This window comes from Chionomys nivalis, chromosome 1, assembly GCF_950005125.1.
Source record: "Chionomys nivalis chromosome 1, mChiNiv1.1, whole genome shotgun sequence".
NCBI lineage: Eukaryota > Metazoa > Chordata > Mammalia > Rodentia > Cricetidae > Chionomys > Chionomys nivalis.
Window position 1 is genome coordinate 36,490,211 of NC_080086.1, and position 23,637 is coordinate 36,513,847.

The 23,637-nt window shown below is 52.9% G+C and overlaps 1 protein-coding gene across 8 annotated transcripts in view; it reads left to right on the forward strand.

The window, feature by feature from the left end:
- Window positions 1–23,637, forward strand: part of Atp2b2 (ATPase plasma membrane Ca2+ transporting 2) — a 327,316-nt gene that overhangs the window by 153,751 nt on the left and 149,928 nt on the right. The window contains exon 1 of one of the 8 annotated variants that reach the window (XM_057792691.1): window positions 13,260–13,368. The exons of the other annotated variants lie outside the window; for them this stretch is intronic. The gene's annotated coding sequence lies outside the window, so the exon portion shown is untranslated. Of the gene's footprint in view, window positions 1–13,259; window positions 13,369–23,637 lie in introns of those variants that run through there. 8 annotated transcript variants of the gene reach the window in all.

Consider the following 23,637-nt stretch of genomic DNA (forward strand, 5'->3'; position numbering starts at 1 on the left):
GATGTGGGCCCCAGACCCAGAGCTACAGCTGGATCTGTGTAGACAGAAGATGGATGTAAAGAGAGGAAGTGGATGACAAATGCCAGATAGGGTGCCCCCATGTCATGCTGGCACAGGGTGAGCATAGACCTCTGCATTCGGTACCAGTCCTTTTATGCTCGAGCAGAATGCTCCAGGCCAGGACTCCAACTTACAAAGAGACTGCTCTTGGATCACATGGAGGAAGTGATGTGCCCATGGCTGTTGGATGAACACATGACTGTATCATGCCTTCCACAGAGCTACACAGAGCAAAACCCCAGGCAATAGCAGAGCAGTGTCCTCTTGCCTTCTGTACTTTGGAACTGGAAGTGATCATGGGACAGGTGACTTAAAATCCTCAAACCAATACTTGAAAAGGCATGCGGGGGGTGGATGTGGAGAGATGGCTCAGTGGGTAAGAGCCCCCCTGGCTGCTCTTTCAGAGGACCCAAGCTCAGTTCCCAGCACCCACAGCCATTTGTAACTAGAGTCTCAGAGGATATGACGCCCTCTTCTGGCCTCCACAAGCAGTACATGCATGCTGTGCTTAGATCCAGGAAAACATTCATATGCATTAAATAAATACTCTAACAGAAGTTTTAAAGAAGAAGAATAGAACTATTTGCTATGAGAATAAGAAGAGTTTGATGGTTAGGTGGAGCAAGGCACTAAGCCAGTCCCATGCCCCCCGCCCATGGCCTCTTACTACAGACACTAGATAATACCCTTTCCTGGGCCTCTGTGTTCCCTTCGTAAAGAGGGTGCCTGGGCCCCGACTGTGGTAATACCTTGCCCTGTTCTGTGGTCACATCAGCCACATCCCTGGGAACTTCCCTGAAGGGTCTAGACTTTAGGAGGTAGAGCCTCCTCTTTGGGCACAGGAGTGGACCAGGGATGCCATCGTGAGGCTCATCTGTAAAATGAGAACTCATGCACCCACCAGGCTGGGACCATGAGCGGCCACTATCATCTCTTCCCTGCCACTCAGTTATAGATGGTAAGAGCTCAAAAATGCAAAAAAAAAAAAAAAAAAAAAAAAAAAGGGGGAAGTCCACTCATGGAGGAACTAGTTTGTGTGCCAGGTTCAGCCCAGGACCCAGGGAATTATCTCTGGAGTCAGGTTCAAAACCCATCTGGCTGTGTGAGCTCAGGCAAGCTGCTTAACCTTTCTGTGCTTCAGTTTCTTCCTTTGACTAACGGGTCATTACAAGAAAAAGAGAAGCTTACACGGACCGAGTTCTTCAACTAGACCCCATGCACAGTCGGTGAACTCAAACCTCAACCATTCCAGTTTGAGGATGAGGGTGCCACACAGTGACATCCCTGATCCATTCTGTCCCGCAAAGAGGAGGGTCTAACACACCTTCGGGTCAGGGAGGCTCGATGGAAAGAGGTCTTTGGCTGGGTGTGATGACGCACCCTTGTGATCCCAGCCCCTGGAAGGAAGCAGCAGGAGGGGCATGAATGCAGAGTCAGCCTGGGCTCCATGGAAAGACCCTATTTGAGAGGGGCAGGTTCCAAAGCAGGGCTGAGTCTCCCTCTGAGGCATAAGTGGTATGGGGAGGTGCTATAAATACGAGAGGCGAGGGGCTTTCTAACTAGGCCAAGAATGTGTGTTAGCCATTGAGGTCAGGACGCCGTGGTGGCGCTTTGTTAGAAAAAAGCTTCTAGGGAGCTGCTATCCCTGAGTGCAGAGGTAGCCGAGACCTGAGGCTTGGGGTGGAAACTGTGCCAGGGTGATCCCAAACTCCCCTCAGACCCAGAGCTATCCCCCGTACACTGGAAGCCCCTAGGAGAGCCTCCAGTCTTTTCTAGCCTCTGAAAAATCTCTCCACAGCCTTGATCATCTCTAGAAACCCACTCTCCAGCCAGGGTCTCAGCCAAAGTTCCCAAGGGACAGACAGGATGCCGTCCGATCCATGAACAGTGTACCTGTCCTGTTTTGCTAACAGTGTACCACACTAGTTAAGCAAGGTTTGTGGTAAGACAGTCATCCCCCAAGATCTGAGAGGGGTGGCTTCTGGGACCCCCATGGCTGCTGAAACCACAGTGAAATTTTGCAAGTGGTAGCAGCCTCGTGGAACCTCCACACACCCTCCCCACACACTTCAGATGGATTCTCCTATGACTTATAACACCCAAGACATCCATCTGTCGTGGAAATAATTCCCAGCACAGATGCATCTCTTAAGCTATTCCAATCACATTTGGTTGACTTAGAGGTGTGGGAATCTGAGGATACAAAAGGCCAGCCACATTGGGTTTCAATAAAGGAATTGTTTCGAAGACAAATGTTAAATCACACACTGCGTCAGTCGGCTTTCTGCCACTGTTGCAAAATGCTTCACACAATCACCTCGTTGGGCAGAAAAGTTTGGGGCTCATGGTTTTGGAGGTTCCAGCCTGTGATGGAAAGGCCATTTGCTTTGGGCACACCTCTGTGAGAGCAAAATCTTCGCTGCCAGGCAGCCAAAAGTAATGGGGGAGGGGTGCATCCCCTCCAGGAACCTCCTACAAGCCCCCACTTCCTATGTGGTCTGTCACCATCCAGGAGTGGCACCTTGAAAACCAAGCCTTTGGGGCCATGAATATCCTGTAGGGTAGAAACCTCACTGCTGATGTTTGGGGGTTCTGCTGTGGAGTGGTGCCCTCTCTAGGCGCCTTCTGTGAGTGCCGCCCCACGCCACATACCCTTCTTCTTGTTGTGCCTGCTGCTGGTCATTCCCTCCCCTCCTCCAGTGTGCACTGCCCCATGACGTCATCATGGACTATGGGGCTTTGTTTGGTTAGTGGGTTTCTTGGTTTTCAATGCTGCAATCAACAAAAACTGAGCGTATAACCCGGCTCCCTGGGTGTTTCACCAGCGCTCTCCCACTGAGCCACAGCCCAGCCATAACAGTGACCGGTCTCTCTGCCCCCACCCAACTGCCACATCACAAAGCAAGCCTTGGGGCCCCCTGAGTCCTGCCCAGTAGGCCCTACTTGTAGTCAAAAGCAGGCTAGGAGGAGGATACCCTGTCACTCTGGAGACAGGTGGCCAGGTCCCTGTATAAAACGGACAGCAATCTTTCTTTCCTGCTGGTCTTGAGAACTCTTTGAGTTCACTCCACCTGATACATTCTGAGCTGTCACCAGCGCTCCATGTATCGTGGCTCTGAGTGTCACCTCCATCAGTACCACTGTCATTACCAGGGCCCAAGGGACATTCCTAGTGTGAGCCCCAGGGTTGCAGCCCATGTTTCTCCCTGACATTCTTCAACTCCTCCATGGCCATGGCCACAGCCAGGGTGAGGAAAGTGAAGGTCATTGGCCATGTGAAACAGGTGGGAGGAGGTCACACGGTCCTGCCCCCCTAGCTGCCTCAGGTAGGCGGAGCCCACATGCCCTTTGTCAATTGCTATTTTTAGCAGAGCAGGCAAGGAGCAACAGAACCCTGCACAGGAGCTGACTATAAATGACATTCCTGTGGTGGTGTTTGTGTGTGTGTGTGTGTGTGTGTGTGTGTGTGTGTTTGTTTCCCCAAACATCTTAAATCTTCTGTAGAATGTAGCCTTGCCCTTCAGTGTAGCCCATCAGCCCTCCGAGTGACTTTATTCCAGACCCAGCTGGCAGATCTCTCAAGGGGATCTCCGTGCAGCTCTACAAAAATGCAAACTCCTCACTCATATTTCAGATGTTTTTATATCCATGTATTGTGTGTGTGTGTGTGTGTGTGCTGACCAAAGACAACTTACTTGCAGGAGTCAGTTCCTTCCATGTGGTTCCCAGGGGCTGAACTTGCGTTTAACATCATGTTTGCCAGCGAGTGCCCTTACCACTCAGCCATCTAGCCAGCCCCAACCTCCATTTTGCAGATGATGGAACAGGGAAAGATAGTGGTCAGGAGAAGTAAGGCCTGTGGGGAGAATTCACCAGAGCCCATGGATACACCCTGACCCACGAATGGCACCTTCTCCCCATTACACCCCTGCTCTGAGAGGCAGCCTTTGGCCAGTGCTACACAGGAAGACTCCAGATTAGAACTCATTCCAGGGCCAGCGGGCTTGTGGACCATAGGAGAGGGACCGAGGCATGGAGAGACCAAGACAGTGAGTGTCTCATGTGGTGAGACACTGGAGAATTTAGAGAAGGGACCTTCAGTGCTCCAGAGGCAGAGAGGGCTAGGGCAGAGGCTTGGGGTACAGAGGCAAAGCAAGAAAGGGGGAGAGAAGAGAGAGCGAGGTCTTCACTGGCCTACTTAGGGTGGTTCTTCATTGTTGTCGCCTGGAACCCTTGGACAGAGCAGAGTGGCAACCATCAGGAAGCAAGGTTCCAGGTCCTCCAGTTGCCATCAGAGCCCAAGGCTGGGGCAAATGAAAAGGACCAGTGGAGAAGATGGCCAGCCCCGATTACCATGTACAGCTGGTACGCGTGCCCAGGCAGCACTTGGAAAAGCAGATGCCATCCTCGTAGGGTTCACTGTCACCTGGACAGGGTCTAAGTTGCCAGTGAGGTCACAGGCAGGCACCACAGGCAATTCCAGGACCCCACGGGGCAAGGTTGCCTCCACGTCACACCGTGCAAGGTACAGGTGCTTGTACCCCACAGAGAAGGGGCTTATGGGTAATTTCTCAAAGAAGTTTGTGCTTGCCACACCTAACAGGAACAATATTCTAGGCCTTGTCTCAGTTCATTCCCAAGATAGACTAAGACGAATGTTCCTGTCACATGACTGATAAAGGGCTCAGAAAGGTAGAGTGATTTTCCCAGGGCCACACAGCCAATGCATGGCAGAGTTCATATTTGAGCTGAGCTCTGCACACACCAATAATGATGCTCTAGGTTAGACCTCTTGGCCTCGAGTCAGCACTGTTCTAGGAACTGGGTTGGGGTTGGGTGCTCCTTAGGGGCTGATGTGTTGGTTCTTCTATGGGGCAGCATCTCAGTGCTTTAGCCAAGTCATGAAAGAGATGCTTTCCAGCTATGTGGTTCTAGGGTGCCTGAGGTACCCCAGGAGAAGGAAAAGGGAAATTCTTCCTACAAAGGCACCCCTCAGCAGCTCCCCCAGATTTCCAGACTTCCTCCCTTCTTTCCTTCTTTGTCATCTGTAAGCTCTACTTCCAGAAGACAGTACCCATACCATTAATCATATAGTAGGTGCTTAATTAATGCTGAAGCGCAAAGCAGTGCCCACTTCAGATTCTTTCTAATTTGGTTTGCAATCAAAGTCCAGCTGTCATATGAGTTGAAGATGTCACCTTGGCAGAGTAGAGATGAAGGAGACACAAGCTGAATTTTTCTAAGCACCTATTATATACCACATGTATACACATGGCTCACTCATGCCTTCTGGAGTGCCATTAACCCCAAGCATTGCTTTCACTTGGCTGATGTAAGAACTGAAGTTCAAACTAGCTCAGCAATCATCTCTCAGTCACCCAGACCTAAGCAGCAGCGATAGGGTTCAGTTACAAACACCTTGACCCCTAACCCTGCTCCTCTGTGCCCCCAAGAATGGCACAGTACCTTGTTCCTATTGGACATGCCCTTCCATGTTCTCCTTCTATTGAGTCTTTGTCAGAGGGATGCCAGGTCAGGGGGACTGGGGGATAAAGTCAGACTGTCATAGATGCCCCTGAGTCTGTCCTATCCTGGTGACTGCTGGTACAGTGTTCTTTCCTGACACGCCATGGGCTGGTGGTGACAGCAGCCTGCGCTCAGGCAGACTGTTGTGGCCTCATTGGTGAGCCACAGCTAGTGAAGATGAACTCCAAGCAAGGTGACCTCACAGGGTGATTAGATTTCTTCATGGGCCAGAAGACCCCATCATTGGCTTTGTGGTGCATGTCGTAAGGGAAGCAGTCCCTGCTTGGCCTCAGACTATGAGCGGGAAAGACTGGGCTGGGTGGAGGGCAGGGCAGTGTGTCCATGTGAACCATCTCAAGACAGCTCTCAGGAGGAATTCCCAGCAGCCTCTGGGGAGGATGTATAAGGCCTAGCTTAAAGAAATCAGTCAACTCCATCAGTATCACCCAGATCAGCTATCAAGGGCAGCCAGTCCATGAGCCCAGCTCTGGCTCTCACCCTGCCTTTTTCTCTCATTCCTCCCTGATCCCGAGGCCACTCGCAGAAGCTCCTAGCAAGAGGCAAACCTCCCCCAGACCAGTAACAGGGAGACAAAGGGTTCATCCCATCTACGCCTACCAGCTGGACAGGTTTGCGCTAGTGCTCTCTGAGCCTCTGTCTGATTATCTGTGAAATGGGGTGATACTCACATTGCCTTGAAGGACCCAGGGAGGCTTTCAATGCATCCTCATGTGAGAAGGTCCTAGGGTAACCTGGGTGTACGGTGATGCTTCCAACCAGGCCACCTCTTAGTCACTCTAAGCAACAGTCCTAACTTCCCTGAGACTGGTATCAGCAGGGACCAATAATGTCCAGACCCTGTTGGGGGACATTGTGCCCTGACTAGTGAGTCTTACTCTCAACTCAATTCCTATCCCCTGTCAGGTCTCCTACAGTCTGCCCTCCTCCACACTCTGGGCATGGTCACTGGTGTTTCTGACGTTCTCCATTGGTCCCTTTCGCTCACTGAGAAGCTAGCAGGGTTGAATATGAGGAGATGGCCAGGAAGACAGCAGGTTCATACAAACCGTAGCTTCAGTTTTCTCTGGGAGCCTTCCCAGGATACGGACAGGCATCTGTAGAGTGGCCACACGGCCACCCCATGCCATTGCTCTCCCCTCCAGTCCTTCAGCCCTCCTTTCCAGTTCCTCAGAATTGTATGGTGTTTTCCAGCCTCAGGACCTTCGCACAGTCTACTCCTATTGCCTGGCACACCCAGCCCTGTTGCCTGGCACACCCAGCCCCCTGCTCAGCCTCTAGATTCTGCTTAGTCACAGCCCTGCAGGGAAGCCACTGAGTCCTTCTGCCCTCACCAAGAGGTCTGATGCCCTGTGAGCACACTATGCCCTGTCTCACCCTCCCATGGGTGCACCCTGAGGTTCTCCAGTCTCTTGTGTTCTCCATATCTGGCAATTTTCTCACAACTGGGAAGCAGGTACTAATGGATACTGAGTCTGTGAGCTTGGAGATGTGGGAACTGTGTGGAAGTGTACTCATCATTTGGAAAGAAATCTGTCCAGAGTCAAACAGCACTCCAGGAGCATGGATGGGGCCAGGTCAGTTCCAACACTGTGCTATTAGTGCCCACTTGGGCTCCCTGGTCATCTTAGGGTACCATGGAGATCTGAGAGACAAATGAGCTCCCTAGAAGTCCCCAGAAGATCTGAATAGCAGGGAAGGGCTGTAATGGCTGGGGACAGCCCCAGAATGAGCCTATGGACCCAGCTATAGGATGGAAGACTCCCAGAAGGGCCTAAATTCTGGTTCTGGTTCCATCTATGGAACCCTGGGTTTGGGGACCCCCATACTCTACCCAGCTTCTCCATCAGTAAAATGACGTAGTACTCTATACACTGGGGCTGCTGTGTGTGTGTGTGTGTGCATGTATGTGTGTGCACATGTGAGCAAGTGTGTGCATGTGTGTGTGCACATATGTGTATACATATGCTTCTCTAAGTATGTATGGAAGTATGCACATTAGCACTAAGTACCAGAGAGGTCACTATGCAACAACCATGCAACACAGACACCAGAGAGGATGCCCTCTGCCCTGATTTCTCACCTGTGCGCCCCCAACACTCAGAAGTTGGCTCCACCCATCTCACCTGCTACCCCCTCTGCCTTGTCCTCTCCCGGGAACCCCAGTCCCTCCCAGGTCCCACAGCCTCCACAGTGTAGGAGAGCAGAGATAACCCAGTGCTGTGTTCCAATCTTCCACCCTGTGCCACACAGCCATGAGCAAGCCGCACACCCTCTCTGGGCTTGCTTCATACCTCTAGGTTGAGAACTGATATAGTACCACATACTCCTTGGATAGTGATGAGCAGTGAATGACAGCTTGTGTGTTGCAAGCCAACAAGGAGGGGCCTGACAAATGTCCAGTTCCCTTTCTCCTCCTCCTGCCATCCCAGGACTCCTCACCTCCACTCTGTCTGTCCCCGCCTTCCTGCTCTTCTCCCTTCAGGAGAACTGAAGTCCACACACACTCAAGTAACCGGAGACCCCAACACAAAGTCTTCCATTCAGTGAGAACTGAAGGCTTGATTGGCTGACCAACCCAATGAAATGACTTCATGATCTGCTGCGTGTGGCTGATGTGACTTTTGGGGATAAGAGCTCCAGCCTCCTGTCTCAGTTAAGGCCTCTCTAGACAGTGGCACTCAAGTGAAGGTGGGGTTTTCCTCTATCCCTTCTAAGCTTAGCATACCGAGGGAACCCCACTCATTGGCAAACTTCCTACACTAGAAGCCCCAGTCCAAAGAACATTTCCAGAGCTACCAAGAAAGGCAAACACAGACCTGTTCCAAGGATTGCATTTTCATTCAACAAACTTGCGCTCACTGTTTCGATCAATAGCTGTTGAGGCTTTGTGTCCATTGCCAGGAATGCCAAAGGAAAATGAGATCCAGGTTCCTGTCCCCAGGAGTACATCTGCATGATGAACACATATGCATAGGAAGGTCAGCTGATAGAGCAGGGAACTCTGGGAGGTGCTCAGGAAGGACGGACTGCTGGAGAGGACTCCTGAAGGAGGAGGAGGAGTTCTCCAGGCAGGGGGCGGGAAGGATGAGTTTGGGGAGCAGAGAAACAGGGTGTGGAATCAGAAGGTAATGGGAGTGTCAGAGCAGGGCTGCAGGGGTGGGCAGGCAGAGGCCAAGGTCATCAAGGTCACAAGGCGGAGTGGATGGCGGGGAAGTGGCTGTGCACACTGGCAAGGCGGTGCCAGCCTGAGGGCAGCACGAATGAGGTTGCTTCTGATCTGAGATGCTTCATCCATGCAGTCCTCGAGGTCCTCCATCCTCAGCTCTGCGGTACTCGCCCCTGTGACCTTGGTTCAATCATTACTCTGTGAGCTCCAAGTCCAGGAGGTCTGGGATTCCCCTCTCGGAGGTCAAGCAGGTCACAGACACACATCTGCCACTGGTGTGGGAGGCAGGGCTGACAACTTTTGCCTGTGACCAGAAAGAAAGCCAGATCCCTTCCCATAACCACCAGTGAGATCCACAGGCTGGGTTTGCCTGGGCAGTGCTTTTTGGGTCCCAGTGTCTCCAGTCTCTGTGATTTTGACTCATTGATCTAGTCTACTCTGCCTCAGTTTCCTTCTCTGTAACTTGGAACTACAGTGAGGACTCAGCTCTCAGAGTTTCACAACAGGGGTGTTGTATCGAAGGCCTGATGGTGACTAGGTTGTCACCAGCCGTGTGTGACAGTCACTGGTGATCACCAGCAGTCAGACCCATACCCTCCCGTGGAGGAATCTAGAAGCAAAAACCAGGATCTGGGGGCTCAGGTGGGAGCCCAGCTTCCCTCCTACAGGGGTATCGAAGAATGTCCTCTGCCAGGAAAGGAGGATGGAAGAGACCCAAGATGTCACATTTTCATGGGACATTTTTCAGGGAATTCCAAGCCCTGTGTCCAGAATGTTACTAATGCCTGCCATTGTACCCTTGACTAACACTGCTACTCTGTAGCTGGTGCGACTCTGGCGATAAGCCAGCTGAGACCCAGAAAGGTTGAGTCGCTTGCCCAAGGTCGCCTCAAAGGCAAAGGATTGAGCTAGTTTTGAAACTCAGGTCTGGAGGACATGAAGGCCAGCTCCACAGTCAGCAGGCTGTAGGGGTTTGGGGCTAGTAGTATGAGAACAGAGTGGGTGTGGGCCCCCGTGCCGCTGAGGGGATCTCGGAAGAACCAGGCCACGTGGGCTCTTGGGTACACACTCTGATCCACTCAGAGGCATCAACTGCAGAGTCCCTGGCTGTTGCCTCAGACCTAGGAGGCCTCTGGTAAGATCAGACCCCAGTAGTACACATATGGGCTCTGGCTTGCTTCTGCCTTCTGCCTCTACGTGTTGGGTCCCCAGATCTGCAGGGCTCCATTTTTTCTTCTGTCAAATAGGAAGGGGCCCACATATAGTTGTAGAGATCAGAGAAAGGCACAGAGGGGTTTGGGAAGGAGCTTCCCTCCTAGGATACAGACAGATGCTCTTGGTGACAGTGGCCATGCGCCTGTGGGGTACCTCCTATCTCTCCATGGAAAGCCAGTGACCCAGGCTGGAGACCACTGGCTTCTGACTCCAGCAGACTGATCTTGGCAAAGTGGCTTTCTCCTTTCAGCCCTGGCCATGGTCCTAAGTTCTTCCTCAGTGTTGCTAACTAAAACCAGGAGTCATCAGTTGCTCTCCTGCCCTTCCGACGCCTCACCCCTGCCCTGTCCCTGACCCTCAGACCAGGTCCACCATAAGCCAGCTCAGGCTGGATGAAAAACTGTTGGTGACCCTCCCAGCTGGCCACCTGCCTATGTGCCCTATTCACCACGGGTAGCCCTGATCTGTCACGTCCAACCTCTTCAGGATTGCAACATGCATGCCTTGTTTGTCTGATTGCCCAATGCCCCAACTTGCCCAGACCCCTGGCCCCTAACACATCCTGGAAGGGCAACACAGTGACCTAGAAGTAGCCACAGCCAGAAGAGGAGGCCCAAGGTCCAGGGCTGGGGCAGGCAGATGTCCCTGGCCACCTCCCACCCTCAAGGACATCGTTAGGCACAACATTCGTAGCCTTTCCCTTTGAGTCCCAGCTTGTGCCACTATACTGTGGGAAGTCCAGTTCCCCGGGGTCTTGCTGGGTCTGGTACTTGGTAGATCAAAATCACACAACAGTGACTCAGTCAGGACTTTATTGCATCTATAACATGCTGGCACCTAGTATATGAGGCCCTAGGGAGCCATCCAATGCAGACACAGCCCAATGAGAGGAACAGACCTGTAGACCATCACAGCATGGTGTGGTCAAAGATGAGACTGAGGTGAGTTAACTGAGTATGTGAAAGTAGGTAGGGGTGTCTGGAAAGGGGGAAGATGAATATGGCTTTGCAGGATGAGCGTAATTTCATGGGCCTAGAAGCCACTGGGATATAGACTCAGAGACAGAAGGACACGGGGCCTGGCTCACAAGGAGATGGCCATCTGGGGTCATTTCTGTCGGATGCTAGTTTTAGACTCTAAGAAGCAAAATCGGAAACTGATTGAATGTTGGAGCTCTTGGTATCTGTGAGTGAAGCCAAATATCTCCATGGTCTCACTGGGCAGGCTGGACTCAGTTCTTCAAAGTAAATGAGTACTGGGACCCGTGCCAGGCACCCCCACTATCTATGACCTGTAGGCAACCTGGACTTGGGCCTGAAGACCTCAGTCACAGGGACAGTTTATCTAGACAACTGTGTAGCTTTACCCTGACAGCCACACCCAGCCTTCTCCTCTAAGTCTTCACAGTAGCCCCCAGGGTTCAAGGTCCTGTGGTTTCCTGATCTGCAAGTGACTCTGTGCCCCACACAGGAAGGAACATAGTGGGGAAATGGGTGACTCCCAGCTCCCACTCTCTGGTTTCTGTTTGTTCACCCCAGACACAGGCATGATGGCAGACTCCAGCACACACAGTCAGCTGGCCAAGGCTTCTCACCTGCTGACCTGTAGGCCCACCTCCCTGAGCCAAGGTCCAGGGGTTTCTCTAGGCCTTGGTGGGGGCAGGGTGGCCTCTAGCCTCCCAGCCTGGCCCTTGGTCACAAGGACAGTGCTGATTGGGAGTTTATATGACCACTAGAATGCCCCCAGGAAGGGTGGGGTTAAAGAGAAGCAGAGATGAGGCTGTTTTTGGGGGGTGCAGTCCTGGTCTATTGGCATGGGCAAGAGTCCCTCTGACTATCCAGTGTCAACCCCAGAAAGGGGTCATCCCCAAGTCACATTCTTGTTCCGTGGACAATTACCAGGCCTAGACATCCTCAGCGTCTGGGCACCCCCACCTCTGTACATGCTCACACATGCAGACCGCTGTTTGGCCAGGGTAGATGGGGCCCTATGATCAGTCTGGGGGTTTGAAGATTAGTGCTGCTGGTGGTGGTATGACCTTGCTCTGGGGCCCTGCCTTGGGCTCTGCTCTGGCTCTCTCCCTCCTCAGCCCCTCTCTGCGTGGCGGGTTCTGATTTTGGTGCAGTGCAGACTTTTCAGCTTAACGAGACAAATTGATATTCCGTGCCAGCCGGGGATGGAGCAGCAACAGGACGCTCAGAAAGGCGGGTGGCTCTGAGGTGGGCAGCAGTGGGGGTGGGGAAGGAGGCAGCTTTTGTCTGGAACTGGCTCAAGGGGCACCCCCCCCCCTTGTCCTGCCCTTCCTGCACCCACACAGGCTGACAGATGCTCCAACACACTGGCCTTGAAGGTCTTTCTATAATACTCTCTTTCCAGCAGGATGCCACTCCTGAAGTGTGTAGAGGCATGGCCATAGTGTGGAGGGTACCTCAGTCAGTGAGGAAGTGAAGGGAAAACTCCTCATCCAATGAGACCCCCTCAGCTGGCTGCTAGGGTGCTAGTCCCCCTGGAATTACAGTCCAGGTCTGTCTGGAATTAGGAGTCCACAGGTCTGCTCTGAGAGGAGCTGAAACAGGAGGAAGTGAGCAGATGGATGGGGGAATCCATTCCTGCAGACTCCAAAATGGAATCACTCTGGAGTCCCTAGAAGTGGTTAGCCACCAGTGGGGTCACCCCCAACTCATCACAGATACCTTGGCCAATAGTGGGAATGTGCTAACACTCCAGCGGAGAAATGGCCTCTTCAAGGGTTCTCCTGATTCGACTCATCCCCACCCTGGGGTAGGTGGGCACACCCAGACACCGTGTGGGGCTGCAGAAGGGTGTAGGTGACAGCAGGCAGCTGGCTGGGGAGTCTGCTCCACAGACCCTGTCACCATACGCGCATTTAGGTGTTCCCACTTTGTGCGGTCTTTGCTCCCAGGTATAGAGGCATTCTGTCAGTATCTGGGGAGGCTGGAACCCCCACCCTATCTAACAAAGTAGGAAGTGACATGGGGAAGGCTTGTGAAAACAGTGCCTCCTCCTTTGCTCTCACCAACCCCTGATCGTCCGGGGCTGGGTCCTGACCCTCCCCTCCTCGTGCCCTTGACACAGCCTCCAGCGAGAGTGGAGCTGGCCTCTCCCTGGGGTTCTGCGGGCGACCGCCGATGCGTCCCATGGGAGTGATGCCCGGCACCGCGCTCCCGGACGCAGGGTGGTTTGGTCCGCGCTCGAGCCCCTCCCCCGGCGGCCGCGCCCCCCCAGCCTCAGGCGCGATGGTACAGTCTGCGCAGGGACCGGGCGCGCGGGCTGGGCTCCGCGCGGCGCCAGCTGCCGCACCGCGATTACGGACTGCCCGCCTGGAACCCGAGCCGATCGCTGGCGATTGCCTTAGCCAAGTAAGTAACCGGCATCTCTCCCCTCACCCAAGCTTGAGAAAATAAAAAATAAAGGCGCCCGGTCCCGCTCTCCCCTTCCTCCTTCACCTTTTTGATTTGATTTGATTTGATTTGATTTGATTGCATTTGCCGTTTTTTTCCCCCTAGTGCTGATGGTGGCGGCGGGAAGAGGGGGGTGGTGGGAGCTTGATTTGTTTATCTGAAGGCAGCTGGGGATGCTTGGGATCCCGGACTGAGGGACAGTCCAGGGTGAGGGGCTGGGTGGGGGCTGGGGACAGGAGCAGGGAGTACCGTAGAAGGGGATGCAGGGTCTCAGGTGGATGCTGGTGGCCTCCAGATGGCATATGCCCCCAGGATGTTATGCAAGGGCTAGTGGTGGCAGCCGGTCTGCAGAAACACCAGTCTCCTCTTGATCCTGGCCCCTGGAAGACACAGAGTACTGGAAGGTGTCCCAAGAAAGAGCCAAGGGGAGGCTCTTGTGGAGGGTCTCTTTGATGATGGACCGCTGTGTACAGGGATCCACTGGCTGAGAAAAGCTAGGCATGTGGTGACAGGGATGTGTCCCAAGTCCCCTCGATGGCAGGCAGGGGCAGGAGTGGGTGGGCAGGCCATTTTGCAGCAGTCATGCTAGATGGATGGAGGAGTTGGCACTTTCAGCCTGAAAGCCCAGCTCCTCACTAGACTACCAGTCTAGGTGGCCCCCTCTGAGCACCGAGACACCTGGGGCTCCTCCCTGCCTCCCTGAAGGATCCGGACCTTCTAGGGTGGGCAGGTATTGACAGCCACCCCCTTTGAGCCAAGTAGCTGACCTCTGCTCCACATACTGAGTGGTGAGGGGACCCTGCAGCTGGCCAACCCCCATCAGGGAAGCCCCCCTCCTTAGAGGCTGAGCCTGGCTCGACCTTCAGAAGGGTAAGGGAGTAGGCCAGCCACCAGCAGAGCCAAGAGTAGAGGGTCTTATTGTGACGCTGAGTACCAGCAGTGTGGAAGGGGCTCCCCTCCACTGGGCATGGCTCTCTACATCACTAGGAGGAGCAGAGCTGACGTTTGGGGCATTTCCCAGAGCGGTGGTTGCCATCCGGAGAAATTCTCTTTTGACGTGTGCAGTAGGAGGGGGCTTGGAGCACAGGCCTTGGAGCTTGGGGCTTCTGCCTGGTAACTTCCTTGAAGGGGCAGTGGCAAAGAGGGGCTGCGGTCTGGGGAGTCCGCAGCGGAAGAGGGACTAGGGGAGGATGCTAATGCCTCCCATTTAGCTACCTTCACAACCCAGTCCATTTGCGTGAGGGTGCATGCATGTGCACAGATTCACTCCAGTGTCCGTGGGCCAATACAGAACCCATGAGTAGTGCGTCATGCATGTTCATGTCATAAATGTAAACACACAATGCCTATACTGGCAGATGCACCATAGCCCCTGCACACACAGCGCACATCCCTGGCTTCCTAGGACCCTGTGCTGAATGCAGCATGAACACTCAAGTGGGTATAACCTGCCCCCACATGCGTGTAGCCCTTGCACACACAGGGACCTGCAGCAGCTACAATAATGTACTCTCTACCCATGTGAGGGCTGCCCCAGGAGCACAGGTGACAGATGCTTGACACTGGAATGCCTGTCAACACACCACCCTGGAATGTCCCCACAGGTGAATGTCAGTGCCACATGTAAGACAACAGTGAACATTGCTGCTGCACCTCTGCAGACACGGGGTTATCCTTTCAGCTTCCAGAAGCAAAGGTGGCCCTATGAGCTCTAGGAAGAGGCCCCCTGGGGGGACTATGAGGCCAGAAGGACACTGGATCCTGAGTGGCCACCTAAGCTTCCTGAAGGCCCGAGGGGCGGGTCAGTCCACGTTCCTGGGGAACTGTGATTGGACTGAACAAGGCCATCTGTGGTGATTGATGGTCTGCAGAGAAGGCTGCCTGGAGTTGGAAAGGAGACAGAGGAGGGGGTGGGTGCAGCTGCTGCCCATTGGTCAGACCACCAGCAGCCCAGAAAGCCCATCAGCCCTTTCTGGAGCCAGGAAGCCAGCCCACTGGTGTGTGGCCTCTGAGAGCTGTGTCCCGGGGATTCCTTCAGTAGCCTCTAAGTCCTCTGGTTAAGGGCAGAAAAGCACCTATGATTTAGTGTGCAGAGTGAGAGACACCCACCCCTCCACAGCCTGCCCCCGCTCCCCTCACCCAGCCTTAATGGGAACCTTAACAAATGTTATGCCAGCTAGCATCCACCGAGCTCTTTGCCCCATATACATTGCTTTGGTGCAACTATCCTCGTGTCCCCACATCTCAGGTGAGAAACAAGAAGCTACCACCCTAGGTCACACAGCTAGACCTACTGGCACTTCCTTTTGAGCTCCTAGCCCCTCGGGTATGAGGTCAGGCCCAGTTGGAGCACCACAAGACGGACATCCAACAGGGGTGGCTTCCTGTCTGCTGTGTCAGGAGCTTGGAAGGTCCTGCTGGCCTCTGTCAGATCTCATAAAAGAAGCAACAGTGGCCCGTATGGACTCTGACTGTCCCCATGTGTTGCCTTCAGGTTGGAAGGAGGAGTGCCTCACACTCCGCTCCTGGCTACCTGTGTGACCTTGGCTGCACTACTGCAGCTCTCTGTCCTGAGTCTCCTCACCTGTGGCCAGGATGCCTGCCCCACCAAATCCCGCAGCTGGCTGAGAGCTGGGGCACTGTCATGGGGTGTGTGTAAAGAAACAGTTGGCATCAGGAACTGCAGGCAGGATAAGGGCCAAGTCCAAGGTCAGAGGAAGAGAGAAAGGGAGGAAGGGAGAGTAGGGGCTGCAGGCTCCCTTGCCTTGGTGGCCAGAGGTGGAGTGGGAGAAGTCCCATGTCTGGTCGTTTCATGCTTTAGGGGGTCTGGGTTACTATTCCAAGTGCTTCAGAATTTAACCCTTTCCCCCCAGGAGCCCAAGGGGACTTGGAGAAGGCTTGGGGAAGCTAGGTGGACCTGGATGTCATCTTGGAAACAGGTCTTGGGAAAATGGCACGTCCGTCTTAAATCTTGTTTCTCTCTAACTGGGGGTGAGGTGGGGGTTAAAGTAAACTATAGGGGATTTTTAGCTATTATATGACCGGCTTATAGGATGTATAGGGTCAAGATTGGGAACCTGAAAGTGCAGAACGAGGCCCCTCCCATCATCCTCAACTTCCAGCTGAGTGTCACAGACACACATGTTGTAGAGATGGTCAGATTCCCCCACCCTTACCCTTACCTAGAGCACCTAGATCAGTGTGGGAGGCAGGGTGCCTCTCCTGCTTAGAATCTGGGTACCTGGCCCACCCTGCTCTTCCTCGAGACCAGAATCGAATTGTAAACCTGAAAAGGTTCTTCTTCTCCTCCTCCTCCTCCGCCTCCTTCTTCTTCCTCCTCCTCCTCTTCTTCTTCCCCCTTCTCATTCCTCTCCTCCTTCTTTTTCTGTCTTCTTTCTTCTCATTCCTGGTGGGAGCCTTAGATGAGGGAGTAGTTAGGGAGAAAGCCCCTGGACAGGGACAGCTAAGTGTCTGCTATGACCCTCATGGAGAGCTGACACTAAAACAGGGGTGTTAGCAGGTGCTCCCAGGTTCCAGGCAGGAGGACAGAACCTCGGGTTCCTGACTGACAACAGAGGAATGACTGAACCCGCTTCACCGGCTCATGTGAAGGACACTAAAGGGACACGAGGAGCTGGGTGAGCGTGTGGTACTGCCGGGCACCATGAGAACAGAGAAAGGTGGGCACAGAGTGTGGGGGAGACCTACCACCACGGCCACCACTAGCGGGAGTTGTGCACATGTGGGCACTGCCCAGAACTACTGTGTGCTCATAATAGAAACGGATGACCCTGTATGCAGCAAGCTGAGGACCTGCCCTGGCAAGGGTGCTGAGGCTGCCCCTGGAGTACAGTAGGGAACTCTGCAATGGAGTCTGGCAGAGTTTTAAGGCCCCATGAGCATCACACATGAGCTGGGAATCTCTACAGGGCAGAACTGCACACATGGCCAAGGAATATAGTGGTAAAAGTGGGAAGGCAAGATGGCAAGGCGGACAGGACAGAGGTCCCCTAAGATGAAGAGGAAGTCTTGGCTTGTGGGTCAGATAAGCTGGTTTCCCATGGCCACTGGACCCTGTTCCATGAGTGGCAGTGAACTTCAGTGCCTTTCATTTGACTGGTATCTAGTGGTCTCAAACTGATCCCTTGTGAGTGGCCACCAGAGGACAGGGCCAAGACATGTCGAGTGGTCTACAGGATTGATGGTGGAGACTACTGTGGTCAATTGTAGCCGCTTTCTCTGCGGCCATCACAAATTTCTACAAACGGCGTAGCCTAAAAAAACAGAAAGGTATTGCTATGCCCTGGAGGGCAGAAGTCTGACGTGAGCTTTGTCCAGATGGCGCCTCCTGGAGGTGGCCAGGGAGAATCTGTCCCCACTTATCCCCTAGCTTGGAGACCTGTGGCTGGTCCCTGCCTCTGTCTTCAGGCCCCTTCTTCGCCATGCCTGGTGTCTCCTAGGAAGATGCTTGCTCTGTGATTAGGGCCTACGAGTTGTAACAAACACGATGTAGAGATCCTGGTATGTTCTGAGGGTGCAGCTGGACCTGGGTATTTATTGAATGTTTATAGCTTCTAGGAATGTTTATAGGTTTCTCCATCATTCTCAACCATTTTATAGCTAAAAGAAGCAAGGGCTGAGAGGTTAAGATGGTCTCCAAGTCACAGCAAGTAAGAAAGAACTGGGGTTTGAACCCACATCTTCTCTTCTCCATATTTTCAGAGCTCTGCTTGGGCCCATAGCCAGGATTCCAAGTGGCAATTGCTCCTGGGCCTCAGGGGTGCTGCTCACAGAGGGAAGAGTGACCTGCCTGCCTTAATCATGAGAGACCAGCATGTGGAAGTGTGCCGAGAGCCATGGTCCCTTCCTAAGAAGCCCCACCTACCCCCATGTCCTTATCCTTGGGGATTATAGTCACGACAACACACTGGTCCCCTTGTGAGGAACTATGCTGTGTCCTCAGTATTTGGTAAACGTTTCTTCATTTTGCTGTGTGGGAGGGGATTGTTTCTTGCAACTCACATCTTAGGGAGTTGACTCTAGCATTCAGCTGCATGTAGTGATACTAGTGGCTTATATTCAATTTGTACCTCTGTAAAGTGGGCACAATACCAGTGCCCATCTTCCTTATGGTGGGGGCGGCTGTGAGGGACAAGGGTATTCAAGTTAAGTGCGCACTATAGCACAGTCCAGGTTGAGCCTCAACATATTCCTCGGCTGTCAAATAGTCTGTTGTGGTTCCCTTATTGCAGTTGGCCTTCTAGGGACATGAGTTTCCACATCTGTGGATTTACAACAGCAGCCTAAGAAATGCTCAGTGGGCTTGGGAGACAGCTCAGTCAGTGAAATGCCCGCTGTGCAAGCATGAGGACCTGAGTTCAAATCTCCACCAGCCCCATAAAAGCTGGGCGTGGTTGTTCACAGGTACCCTTAGCTCCAGGGAAACAGAGACAGGTTGGGGACCTTGCTGCCTGACCAGTCTAGCACATGGGTGACTCAGGTTCGGTGAGAGACCTTGTCTCAAAAGATAAGATAAAGAATAATAGTGTAAGATTCCCAATGTTGATATCCAGCTTCCATGTGCACGTATACAAGTGCATATGCCTACACACATGACACACACGCATGTACACACACCATACATTACATGCACACACAGAAAATATTCAAGAAAAATCTTATTTCTGCATTGAACATCCCAGACATTTTTCCTATTTTTCCCCTAAATAACAAGTGTAAGACTTGTCTGTGTGGGTCTGAATATTATAAGTCACCTGGAGATGGATTTTAAGTTTATGAGAGTGTAAAAACCCAAAGGACTCTCCCCTGTGATCCCAGCACTGAGGAGGTGGAGGCAAGAGGATTGGGAGGTTAAGGTCATCCTTTGCTGCATACCTTGGACTACATGTGACCCTGTCTCAACAAACAGATGACAGCCACAACCAAAAAAGATCCGTGAGAGGATGTTCCTAAATTATATGCAAACACTGTGGTGCTACGGGAAGGGCCAAGTGTCTGGAGACTGCGGGTTCCAGGGGGTTCCTGAGGCCCAGAATCTCGGTTTCTCAAGGTTGTTGTGTGAGGGTGTGGTGAGGTGCTGTATGGAAGCACTCTGCGGAGTTTCCATGGTATCAGAGAGCTTTAAATATAAACCCCAAGCCAGTATCGACTGCTGGGTGGCCTGGGGCCAGGAGCTTAGCTTCTCTGAGCTCAGCATTCTGATCTATGAAAGTGGGATTGATTTCAGATATCAACTAGGAATGTGTCTGGATGGGGTCCTGCTCGTGCCTGAGCACACTGATGATGACCCCAGAAGGGCAGTCCCAGCCCAAGGAGGGAAATTCTTGGTTGAAAAGGATCCTGCAGCCAGCCTCCTGTGCTTTTGGTGTTGTGGCGAGCCTGTAGGAGGAGCCACAGTGAATGACCCCATTTTGGGAGAAGCAGCACAAAGGAGGAAGCATGTGTCCCCTGTGCCACCTTAGAAAGCAGGGTTTATAAGAAGGCTTGTCCCTGCTGTTGGTACCACTCTAGGGGCTGTCTGGCTGCTCCACCTGGCTGTCAAGGACCCTTGGGACCAGAGCTGAAGGGTCACCTACGGAGCTGAGCTGTCGGGCCATGGAGGGCTGAAGGGTCTGCTGGTGATCTTGGGGAGCATCCAGCCTTCCTTGGCCTTCTCAAGCTTTCATGGGGCAGGGTGCAACCCTCATGGCCTGGTCAGTAGCACCATGGTTAGAAATAAAAGCTAGACCCAGGCTGCTTGGCGTCAAACCCGGACTTAGTCACACTGGCTGTGTGGCCTCCATCTGTTTCTGAGCTTCCACAACTTGACCTGGGCAGTAAAGTGTCCCCTGTGCCATGGTGTCATACAGACAGATGATCTCTCAGATGTCACTCTGAAATTTTGGCACATTGGGGAAGGGGGGACTGGTTCTCATAGCCACTTTAGCTTTCTTAAACAGCTTAATATTGTTATAGTTTAGAGTTAACAAAATCCAGGGAACAAGAAGAAAGGCTTGGCAGGGGGCCACCAGGTTATGGGGACAAAGGAGCCTCCATCTACCACTCCCTCTGGAGCCCCTGTTTCCCAAAAGCTCGAGTGTTCACCCCTCAGAGCTGCTGTTGGAACGTCTGCATGCAGCTGGTGCTTAATAAATGCCAGCTCAAAACAGCAAGCAGCACAGTCTAGGGAGGACTGGAAAGCATGTGCTCAGAGATTCCAGTGCCTGCCCCTCTGCTTCTCTCCTGTGTAATTTGCTACAAATCCCATAACTTGTCTCTGCCTTAACTCGCCTGTCTTTGAAATAGGGATAACAGAAGCCTCTGACTCAAAAAAAAAAAAACTAAGATTAATCAAATACAAGTGAAGTAATTAGGTAGAAGTGCCAGCAACTGTTACGTCATGAGCATCTAGTGAATTCCTTCTGATCCCATAAATAATAGCAAAAATAAACACGGTTAACAAAGTAACAGCCATCAGGAATCCCTAAGGCTCCAGATGTTGTTTTGCTGGGGTTGTGTAACTGGTTTTCCCTGTCCAGGCATGGGCCAGTGTGGACTCTTTGTGAGGTGGGTCTGGGGTTCTGTGAGTCTTACAGAGAAAGGAGTTTGGTATGGAAGGAAGGGAGGCATTGCTGGTCTAGATTGCACTAAGCAAGGAGGTCGCTCATCAGACAGGGTTTCCCTGCCTGTCTGCTACACCAGGGGGAAGCAGCAGATCTGGGCTACACACCCTGCCCCAGGTCAGCAGAGCCTACTGACCACCCTGTCCTTTCCCAGTGGGCTCCTGGCCTCATGGAGGTTGCCAGCAGCTGCTGTAGAGCGACAGGCATAACTCTCTCCTGGAGAGATCAGAAGCCCTGGGCAGCCTATTTAGCTGCCAGGCAGGGATGAGCCACCAGGTGGCTGAGGGAGGGGGATGCTGCAGAGACCTGGGAATGGAGTGGCCTGGCATTGACAGACACTTCGGACAACTCTGGACAAGTCCTTATCTAGATATTAGTTTCTTATTTTTGAAACAAAGACTTGGGCTCAGATGACTTCAAAATTCTCAAGTTCAAAGTCACTTGGATGTTTCTAAGAGCCAAGGTCATGGGAAGGGGCTGGTGGGAGGAAAGGAGTTGGCATCTGTGCAGGGAAGACATGCCCATCACTATGTCCCTCTCGTGGGACTTGGCTGGAGACATCACTCAGCAGAAAGGGGCCAATGCAGGGAAGTGTGGGGCAGGACAGGGCAGCAGCTATATGAACCTTTAGCTTGAGCCTCAGCCTCGTCTTTGGGGGGCTCTGGAACATAAACTGCACCCCAGGATATCTTCAGACCTATGGCTAGTATAATGGCCCTTAGTGTCTTGTATGGGAACAGTTGTGGCTGTAACTGCTCTCTGAGCATCAAGATGTGAAGTGTGAGCATGCACTGGAGTGGCTGCCTGGTCCCAGTTTGGGCATCTGAGCATAGGGAAGGCAGCTGGACTCCTGTGGCTCAGGGGCTACTGCAGAGAAGCCTCAGCTGGTGAAAGGAGTCTTCTGGGGACCCCACACTGCTGCTCTCCCATGTGTAGCTGGGGCCCAGGCTTCCGGGTTGCAGTCTCCTCCCAAGTGTCTGAAGGCAGGATATTAAGAGCTCTTTAGGCCACTTCTAAATTTATCAACTTCAGTGACTCACTTCAGATGGAAATGAGTCCCTTCTCATGCCGCCCCAGCCCTGGCTTCTGAGCTTGGATCATCTTGGAGAAGGGAGGGACTACAGGGTAAAAACGAACACTGACTGAGCACTTGGGTGTGCCAACTCTCTTACTGAGGACTGGCTACATCGGGGTGGCCACTGGTAACAGGAGGTGCCCAGATGGGACTCTGGCCCTGAGCACCTTTTGGGACTCAGACTTAGCCTGGCTGACTTATTGGGTTCTCCAAGGCCTCCAATTTATCCTCTGTACAGTGAGTCAGGGTAGTGCAGAGTTCACAGCCTAGACTTCTGTGTTCCTACACTGGGAATGGTGTGGAGTGTGGCTGGCACTGGGGACCACAGCTGTTTCTGGGCCTTTCCCTGGGAGACCTGGTTCTCTGATGGTTTCTGAGGAAGGGTATTCTAAGTTGAGTGAAAATGTTGCCATCCTTGTCCCTGGGACTCCCCCGTTCTCTGAAGGGGGACTGTGGGCATGGTTACCTCCACATACTCTGAAGTCTCAGAGGAACCCTATGCCCTAACCAGGTGACTGGACCCAGTAGGGCATCTGTGCTAGGCTGTCACAGTCAAGAGGAACAGAGTTAGGAACTCAGGCATCCCCCTAGGCTAGATCCCAGTTCCCCTCCCTCACCTTCCCAGAACAGAATCGGGAGTTCAGGCTCAGAGCGAAACCTGGGCGCTGTCCATGGTACCCGGTCACTAAACTCTGAGTCCTGGCCAAGTCAGACCAAAGAGAGATAGGCATAGGATGATTCCTTCTCCAGGTACAGACAAGGTTGGGGTGTCCTTGAAGGTAAGTACACCCAAGAAGCAAGGCAACCCTGATCTTTGTCCCTTCCCCACCAAAGAGCAGAATCCAGCTTTGGAAATGGGGGCTTTATTGTGTAAGCATCAACCAGCCACCGCTGAGGGAATCCCAGCATCACCATAGACAAGCAGTGTCCCCTGCATAGGTGACTGCTCCATGACTGTGACCACCGTGGGGGAGTGTGTGAGGGCGAGGGGATGTCTGGACTCAGTCCTGCCCTGACCGGTTCTGCCCCATGCCTCATAGCTACTAGATTGTCGCCTTGCTTCACAGAACCCGGGGAGGTTTCAGGGTGTGCTCCCATCATGTGGCAGGGAGGTGGTAGAGCTTAGATGGGTGCTGTGCTCTGTGGAGGGCGCTGTGGTGTTTACGGGACTTCAGAGGGCAGCTGGACTCCATCATATCTGCCAGTGTATCTGGAGGAGCCAGCACAGGATAAGGATTAAGAGCATAGCTGGGAAAAAAAAAAAAAAAAGAGCATAGCTGGGCCCAAGGGCCTAGGCTGGATTCTCCAGCATTTCCTTGTTGTGTAACCTTGAACAGGTGACTCAGTGTCTCTGTGCCTCAACCTCCTCACTTGGGAAAGATGGGGGTAAATAAAAGTGCTGACTTCTTCCTACATGAAACATCCTAGAACAGTGTCCCACAGAGAGTGTCCTCCACAGTTATTATAATAATAATTGACATTGTTATGCTTATTAATGAGGGGTCAGGATGCCAGAAAGAATGAGACCCT